Genomic DNA, 8,520 nt, shown 5'->3' with positions numbered 1-8,520 from the left:
CATTGTATTCTCTCCGTGAAAACATAGCTTTTAGACTTGCCGTAAAAGCAGGCACCGAATCCAATATGGCATTATTGGAAGTGACAATAGGGGTGGCCGATGCCAGCGCGGGGCCCGTGAGATGAGTAATCATATATCCCACTCTATCTATGTCTGAGGGAAAGAATGATGTCTTAAAAGCAAATTGCACCGTACAAGCATCCAAAAATTCCCTTAAAGAATGCGGGTTTCCGTCATATTTCCCACCTGGCAAAGGACCAGGAGGAATTTCTGAACTAGTGGGGGCTTTATTTAGCATTTGCTGTTTAAGGATTGCATTTTCATGCTTTAAGGCTTGTACCTCGTGGGACAATCCTTGTACTGCGGTCGTCAACTGCTGCACTTGATCTAAGGCTGCTTGCAAAGTTGCCATGATGTGTATCTTTCCTCTTCAATTATATTCTTTCTTTTGGGCGTCGCTAGCTGTAATGATTTTGCACTAACCTGTCTCGTGCAGCAATTTACGAGGCAATTGGGGAGTCTCCTGAGGACCCTAACACCTCCCTCCTCCCTAATAGGGAACCGAAGGGGTGTGCAAGGGATCCCAGGGAAACCCTCCTGGGGGAAAAAACCCTGCTGGAACGGATGAGAAGCTGGATCGGTGGCGTCTCCGCAGGCTGCAGCTCCTCACGAATTGCGGGATTAACCGGGTCTGGACACTGTACCTCGGAGAAGTCCTGATTGAAAATAAGTGAACGAGAGTTGAGAGAAGGAACTAGATACAAAAGGAATCAATATCTTGATTGGGTAAGTACCTATGTTGTCTGGAAGAGGGGACTATCTGTGGGCGGCGGAACGGGAAGGCAAGGCAGAATGGTAAGGCTGTAGAAAAAGTAGAAAAGAAAGGTAAGTATAGGTATGAGGTATAGAATAGTAACCCCCTAGTTGCGAACTCACGTAGCGTCTGTAGAGAGTAGCGACGCTCTGGGCTTCGGCTCTGCTGGACCATATCCGGAATCCATGAGAGAACGCGATGACGTCAGAGGACATCTGACTTGCGAACGTGAAAACACTGCACCGTAACCCAGAGGATGAGAGGCCATCTTGGAAGAGGGAAAAGCGGCGAGTGCCCGCAATCTCCAGCGTTGCCACAGGGAACGCCGGTGCCAGCTAGCCGTGACAAGGAGGTCCATTGTCTGATTTGACTCTGGAGGGAATGCCATAGTCCGCAAAGGTTTTGTCCAGTGCTGGTATGACGGCTTGTGCACTAGTCGAGTGGATCAGGTGAACATCTGGGAATTGCGACATTTCATCTATGATCACTAGCACATATTTGCCGTTTGCCAGAGGCCCAAACATGTCCACTGCTACTTCGTCCCACACCTGCAGAGGCATCACAGATGCTTGAACTGGTTCCGGAAATGTGCGAGGTGCCACCGCCTGGCACTGTAGACATTTCTTTAGTAGTTGTTCCACCTGCTCGTCTATGGATGGGAACCACACTTTTGTTCTAAATTGTCTTTTGGTTTATACTATCCCCCTGTGTCCAGCGTGTGCAATGTCTAATATCTGGTTCTGCAGGGCTGCAGGAATAACTATTCTATTTTCTTTTAGCAGTAGGCCTTCCGGTGATGTGGACAGGGTGTCACGGACGAGTTTGAATGTGCGAATGTGTTGTTCCTCCTCCGTGGACAAGAGTGATGCCCCTCTTTGTCTGTTCTGCCACTGGTTGGATTTTAGACATGACTGTACCGTCTGGAGCAGATGGTCTTTCTGTGTCGCCTCCAGCAGCTGTGCTGTGGTGACGGACTTGGGTAGTGCACTGTTAATCAGATAGCGTAGATATTGGTTTGCTTTGTGTGATTGCCGCTCATCTTGAGCCGGAAGTGGATATCGCGACAGAAAGTCTGCGGGATTGTTGTTCTTGCCCGGGTGGTGTATTATTTTGAATGAGTACTTTTGTAGTCTCAGACCCCATCTGGCGATGCGTGGTGGCATTTTGGCTGTTGGTCTGCAATAGATGGTGGTGAGGGCCTGGTGATCCGTGATTATGGTGAACGGTCGTCCATATAGGAATAAGTGGTAATGTTCGCATGCCCATACTACTGCCAGGCTTTCCTTTTCAGGTTGGGAGTACGCACATTCTGTGGTGGAGAGGCTTTGGCTTGCATAGGCTACTATTCTCCTCGGGGAGTCAGGTGATGCTCCGCGTTTGGATTACGCTAGGATGGCTCCTAACCCAACCGGGCTGGCGTCTACTGTGAGTTCCGTGTCCAGATCGGGGTCGTAGTAAGCCATGCATGAGGCTGTTGCAATCTGTTTTTTAATTTCTTGAAATGCTTCTTCGCAGGTGTCAGACCATTGGAATTCTTGATTCTTCCCAGTGAGCAGTCGTAGGGGCGTGCTCACGGAAGCAAAGTCCTGGATATATTGAGTACAGTAGCTCGCCATTCCCAGGAATTAGCGTACTGCTGATACTGACGTGGGTGTAGGGGTCTCTACCAGTGCTTGGACCTTTTCCGGATCTGGTTTTAGTCCATGTTTTGAGAAGATATGTCCGAAGAATTTGAGAGTGGATTTGCTAATCTCACATTTGTCTGGATTGAGTGTGAGATGGGCGGTCTCTAGCGCCATGCAGACTCTCCTTAGTGTGTCATCATGACTGTCTTGCGTGGTGCCGAAAATGAATATGTCGTCCGAATAGTTTAGACAATTGGGAATGTGCTTTATCACCTGGTGTATTTCGTTCTGAAAGATTTCTGCAGCTGAAGATACCCCAAAGCTGAGTCTTTTATATCTGAACAAACCCAGGTGGGTTGAGAAAGTGGTGATATATCTTGAGTCAGGGTGTAACTCCAGCTGATGGTATCCCTTATTTAAATCTAACTTAGAAAATACTTTGGAGCCATGCAGTAGGTGCATCATATCAGTCATTCTTGGGGCAAGGTGTCGTTCTCGCTCTATGGCCATGTTTGGGGCCCTCATGTCGACGCATATGCGAATGCTGTCCTTGTTGTCCTTCTTCGGCACAGGCACAATGGGGAACACCCACGGGGTTGGTCCCGATGCTGGTTCTATGATATCCTGGTGTAAGAGTGACTGAATTTCATCCTCTACATGTCTTTGTATGTTGAGGGGTATACCCCTGCAATGTTGTGCTATAGGAGGGACCTGTGGATTGATATGCAACTTGACTTGTTTGTCCTTCAATTTTCCTAGGCCTGTGAACAGGGACGGGAACATTTTTGTCATCATGTCCTTTGGGCTCGTCGTGTATGCTGACAAATATTTGATACATTATTTGAATGAGACCCATTTGAATTGCCGATTTGAAGCTTAGGATGCTGCCGCCTGGTACATCCCCTTTTATGACATAGATTTTGATCCTTTGACTCTTGTCTTTGTATTGACAGTGGGCAGTAAACATCCCTTGGCAATTGAGTGGCTTGTTAGAGCCGTACGGATAAATCAATGTGTCTGCTTCTTTCAGTGCCTTCTTGTGGGTGAGTAATTTGTATGTTTCATCATTTATGACATTGACTGTCGCTCCCGTGTCAATCAGAAATTCTCTGTTTTGTCCATTTACTTGTAGTCGCAGAGTGGGGCTGTATTCCGCAGCTATGCTGTTCCCAATAGCGTGTACATATATCCCCTTTTCCTGTCTCCGCTGGATGAGGACGACTGAGACTCCCGTCTTCTGTGAGGCGAATCTTCTAGATATCTGATCTTTTGTCTGGAGTGTCGTCGTCGTGAATCATGTCTGGTATTGGTATGTCTTGAATATTCTCTTCTTTCTTCCCGCCTTCTCTCCTCTGGCGGGGTGTCGCGTGATGAGTATTGAGATTTATGTCTGGAGGCTGTGGGTGAATGTCTCTTGCGGGATCTTGAGCTTTCTCTTGCCGAGTTTTGATCTTGCTGCCTCCGTGTGTCCCTGTTTGTGTCCCCTGACTGGAAGAAGTTGATGTTTCTACACACTGATTGGAAGTGATTTTCACCTCCGCACTTGTCGCAGTTGTGTCCGATGGCAGGACATGGACCGACATGTGGAAATTTAAAGCCACACCTGTAGCACTTGTTTTATTCCGCGGGGTGAGGGACCCTTGATGTCCTGATGGGGCATACTAAAGCAGTGGAGGCTGACTGTGTAATTTTGATGTTACCTAGAGATTCCGTCTGCTGCATGAGAGCGGAGTCAGCTCGTGCGAGTTGTAGTATTTCGTCAAGTGTTCTGCTTTTCTGAAGTAGCTTTTTCCTGAATTCATGTGACGTGCAGCCGGCAATGGTTTGAGATTTTAGTGCTTCATCCGTTGAATATTTGTCGAAATCGCAATATTTTGGTCTTTTCCTTAGGCGCATTACGAAATTGTCAATGGTTTCGCCGCTTTCTTGTGTTGACGTGTGAAAAATGTGTCGTTCATAGTCGACATTTCGCAGTGGTGCAAAGTAGGCATTCAGTGCGTCAATGATACCTTGGAATGTGTCCGTGTTGGATTCAGGCATTTCGAAAACGATGTCACGTACCACTGGGCCTAATGAATGGAGTAGGATGCCTCTCAGACGGCGCTCCTCCCTTACTCCCGATGCATTGATGTAAATGTGCAGTTCTTTGAGCCATCTGGCCGATCTGGGGGCGAGACTACTAGTGTCCGCCATGTCAAATGGTGGCAGAGCTTGTAATTGTAATGATTCTGAGCCACTATCTTCTTTGTGAGTGGCTTGGCGAGGTGTGGAGCTGGAGGAAGGGCTCAGGATTCCACTGTCTGGATTGTCCTCCGACATGATTGATTACTACCAGATAACGGTAAGGCCTTGTTTGTGAAGCGCACGCACGTGGCTGAGCCGTGTGAAATAATGCAGTGTCCGTTTTATTTCCAAACGTGTTGCAAGTGGATTTGCTTGGAAATGTCCCTGCACCGTGTTATGGGCGCACGCGTATTGATACGCCGACTCCCGTGTGCATTACGCGGTGAGTGTAGCAGGTTTGCCGGCTGTCTCGGGCCGCTCGCGCGGGTGCCGTTAAGCGGGTGATGTACCTTGCTTGGATGAGATTCTTGCGTTGCGTGGGTTGCAAAACAGCTCCGGAGACTGAATCAAGCGTGATGAGACGGTTTCAGCGTCGGAGTGGCTATTCGACTATCCCGGCTCCGGTGCCGTTCTGCAGAAAACTCGTCGCCATTGTTATAGGTCAGGCTGTTAATGTCGCGGGGTACAGCGCGGCAACAGGAGGAACAAAGTAAAGCAATATAAAGCAGGCCAATAAATCAGGAGCGGAGACAGGAACGTCTTGACTGGTCTTTAATCTAACTCGAAATGCCGAACTGGCGGTAATCCCGCCTTCCCAAGTGGGTCGCAGCCCACTCATAACTGCAATAAACAGAGCACTGTTCCTCTCAAACACAATAACAACAATGGAAGTAGGACATTACACTACCCCTGAGGTCGAAAGGGTACCAACCACTTCTTGACTATGATTCAAAACCTCTGACTTCCTCTCTTAAAACCATGTATTTGCTGAAGGTTATCTGTTCACCACTGTCACTCTAGAGGAAGTAGGTTAATACATCCCAAACTCGCCAGCAATAAAAAGCTAGAATAGTGAAGATGCCGTAGACTTAAAACAAAGTCTGCATGAACTATTTATTCTAAAAAACGACTGAGGCTACCTACATTGTGACGCCTGACCCCTCGATCTGTGTTACTACCACCCGTGTTCCAATTCATTTTGTTGTGTGTAAACACGTTGTTTGCATTATCGGTAGTGGGTGTGGGTGTCTTCGGGTTGGCATTTAATTGGAGGATACCACTGTTTGGTGTCTGTAGTTATATGTTGACAGGTTGCACACATCAGAGGTAATAATTGTTCATGAGCATTTGGGGTAATGTTGGCCATTTCTATGAGAGGGTAATATTATTTACACGTGATATTGTATTCAATCATATTTAGAGCGTCCCTGTAATGAACACTATGTGCTTGAGGCTTCACGCACTGGGGTCCCACTGAATGGTTAACATATAATTTTAAAAAAAATAGCAAGAATTAAAAATTGAGATTTTTTTTTTGGTCATGCAATAAGTGGGCTGCTTGTCCCCGTTGAGATTTAGCAAATTAAAATATGTAGCTCAAAACCGGCACTGCTCCTGTCAGTTGGGAGGTGGTTTCCGGCCAGTGAGTGTCAGATTGGAAAGACCCCCCTGCAGACACTGCGAGCGCGGGGCTGTGACAGCGTGCGGCCGGGGCGGTAGGCGGGGAGCCGTCTAGGCGAGGGGGCGGCGCGCTAGGCCACACTAGGCCTCGCCTCCCCGCGGTTGGATTGGCCGCAGCCTTGTCTCGGGAAGAAGGTGGCGGTGGGCTACGGGAGGAGGGGAGAGGCGCCGGATGTGAGGAGGGAGCCCAGGCCGCGGCTGAAGGAGGGATAGTCGGCCAGGAGGCGGAGGGAGAGGCCCTGGGTGACTCACAGCACCCGCTGCCCGAGACAGGGAGAGTCCGCGGAGTTGCAAGGGAGAAGACGGCGGCAGGGACCTGGGAGCGAGGCGGAGGATCTGCGCAGGACCGGGCAAACGGGGAATAATACACGGGCAGCGGGGTTTCATCCTCCATTCATTCAGTGGGCGGAGGAAGCGCAGGCCGGAGCCCACGGGAGAGAGACTAGTACAGACCCGGTGCCAGGGTTGCGGGCAGCAGGGCGAGGTGAGTGCACAGACCTGTCTGTATACTAGCGTCCAATGTATCAGTCACTGTATTCACCCTTCCAGCCAATGGTGCATGGCTATATACATCTGTCACCCGCTGCAGCCTAATTTTCTCCATGCTTGTCGCCTCCTCCCCCTAAATGAACCAGCCGTCTCCCTTTCCACCTCCCACCCAGCACAGATCACCACCACTGTAATAACCCCTTTCTTTAATCGCAGTAGTGGTACTGCCTGCAGCTCCAGCTCACTGGTCCATCTCCCCCACCCCAGCTCTCCTTTACAGCACTTGCCCACTACCCATTTCAGCGCCCCCAGCTTCCCTATCACCCCTGCGGCATTTCCACTCTCCCTCACACGTCCCTTCAGACATACCGTCACTCCTCCTATCATACTTTGGTTGCATGCAGGCTGTCATTTAGCTCCTAATTTGTATTTGACCCCTGTTACTCCCTCCCTCGACCCCCTCCCACTATCCCTCCTTGATTTGACCCCCTGCCGTCCAACCCTGATTTGACCCCCTGCCGTCCCTCCCATCCTCCCTGATTTGGCCCCCACCATCCCTCCCATCCTCCCTGATTTGACCCCGCCCCTTCTCTGATTTGAGCCCGTCATCACCCCCCCCCTCCCGATTTCACTCTCTTCATGACACCCTGCGGCCACTCCCTCTCCCAACTGCTCTTCCCTGTCCTGCTGTTACTGCCTTACCTACAATCATTATCCCACTTACCAAAGGGATTCTTACCGCGGGCACCTGGATGGACGGACAGGCGCTCGTTTGACCTGTTCTTTGCATCTTTCCTATCCAGTGGGCATGATTTGACACCGGTGACCATCTCTCGTCGGGATGATCTTTGCATGGGACTATACAGCGCCAGCCTGGCTAGAAGGCAATGCGGGGGTAGAGGGGGCTGCGCGAGGACAGAATACAGAGATGATGACCTGACGAGCCGGTTATGAGCCATGGTGACCGCAAATCTCACCAGGGTCAATAGGTGATGGTGGCATAATCCCGGGCAAGCCTTGGAGGGTGATCCTGCAGTTTCAGAGAGATTACACTCGCGTGGCTTTTATCTGTGAACCAGTGCTGCACTTTCATTTTTCCCCCGAAGGGAGGAGGCAAATCTTTTTTTGTATGCGATCTGCTGAATAAGTATTTTTTCTTTGTTGGCTTGTATTTCTCGTTCTTGGAATAACCTCAGCTGTGTCATGATTGCCAAGGAAACAGCAGTCGGGTTTGCTTAAAATCTCATCCTCGTTGTGCCATGTTAGAAGTTGTCATGGAAGAGCATGCGTGCCAGCCAGTAGTAGGTCGCTGCGTGTATTTGAAGATGCCCTTAACCCGTGCCATAGAGATGCCATTCCAGAGACGTGTAAAGGTGGCACACCCCGAAAAGATGTCGCTTGCGGGGGAGGGCCTGCTCGCCTGTATCCGGGTAGGCCACAGTAACGAGACCGCCCTAGATTTGGGTTCTGGGGGAGCGGGGGCGTATGTCTATCCAGGATGCTGTCTCTGATCCTGGCGGCATCCTGCAGGAAACGGCCGGCCTGGGTGGGAGGGGGTGGGGACAGCGGAAAAAAGGACAGGGTTTGAACGCTCCCAGCGCAGCCGTCACTATTCCCACCGGCACCCCCCCTATACTGTTTCGCCTCCTTCGCCTGCCTTTCGGATTTGTGTACAGTGTTACAATGTATAAAACATACAAGTTAATTGGGATGTAAATGTCTATGATTTTATTACATGTGCGGAAACATACTTCTCCTTCGTCTATTGATAAGTGCTCCCATTGCTGGCATACCAGAGATCAGAGACTGGGAATTTGCCAAGGGTCACACATTTTTGTTGGGCCAATG

General features: G+C 49.9%; 1 protein-coding gene across 1 annotated transcript in view; it reads left to right on the top strand.

The window, feature by feature from the left end:
- Positions 1-6,280: 6,280 nt before the first annotated feature.
- The window catches only part of RAPH1 (Ras association (RalGDS/AF-6) and pleckstrin homology domains 1), a 509,976-nt gene continuing 507,736 nt past the window's right edge, over positions 6,281-8,520 (top strand). Inside the window, exon 1 of the mRNA XM_069615546.1 lies at positions 6,281-6,667. The gene's annotated coding sequence lies outside the window, so the exon portion shown is untranslated. The remainder of the gene's footprint in view (positions 6,668-8,520) is intronic.

Source organism: Ambystoma mexicanum, chromosome 9, assembly GCF_040938575.1.
Source record: "Ambystoma mexicanum isolate Mex_15411 chromosome 9, UKY_AmexF1_1, whole genome shotgun sequence".
Lineage (NCBI taxonomy): Eukaryota > Metazoa > Chordata > Amphibia > Caudata > Ambystomatidae > Ambystoma > Ambystoma mexicanum.
This window is presented reverse-complemented; position numbering and strand designations above follow the sequence as displayed.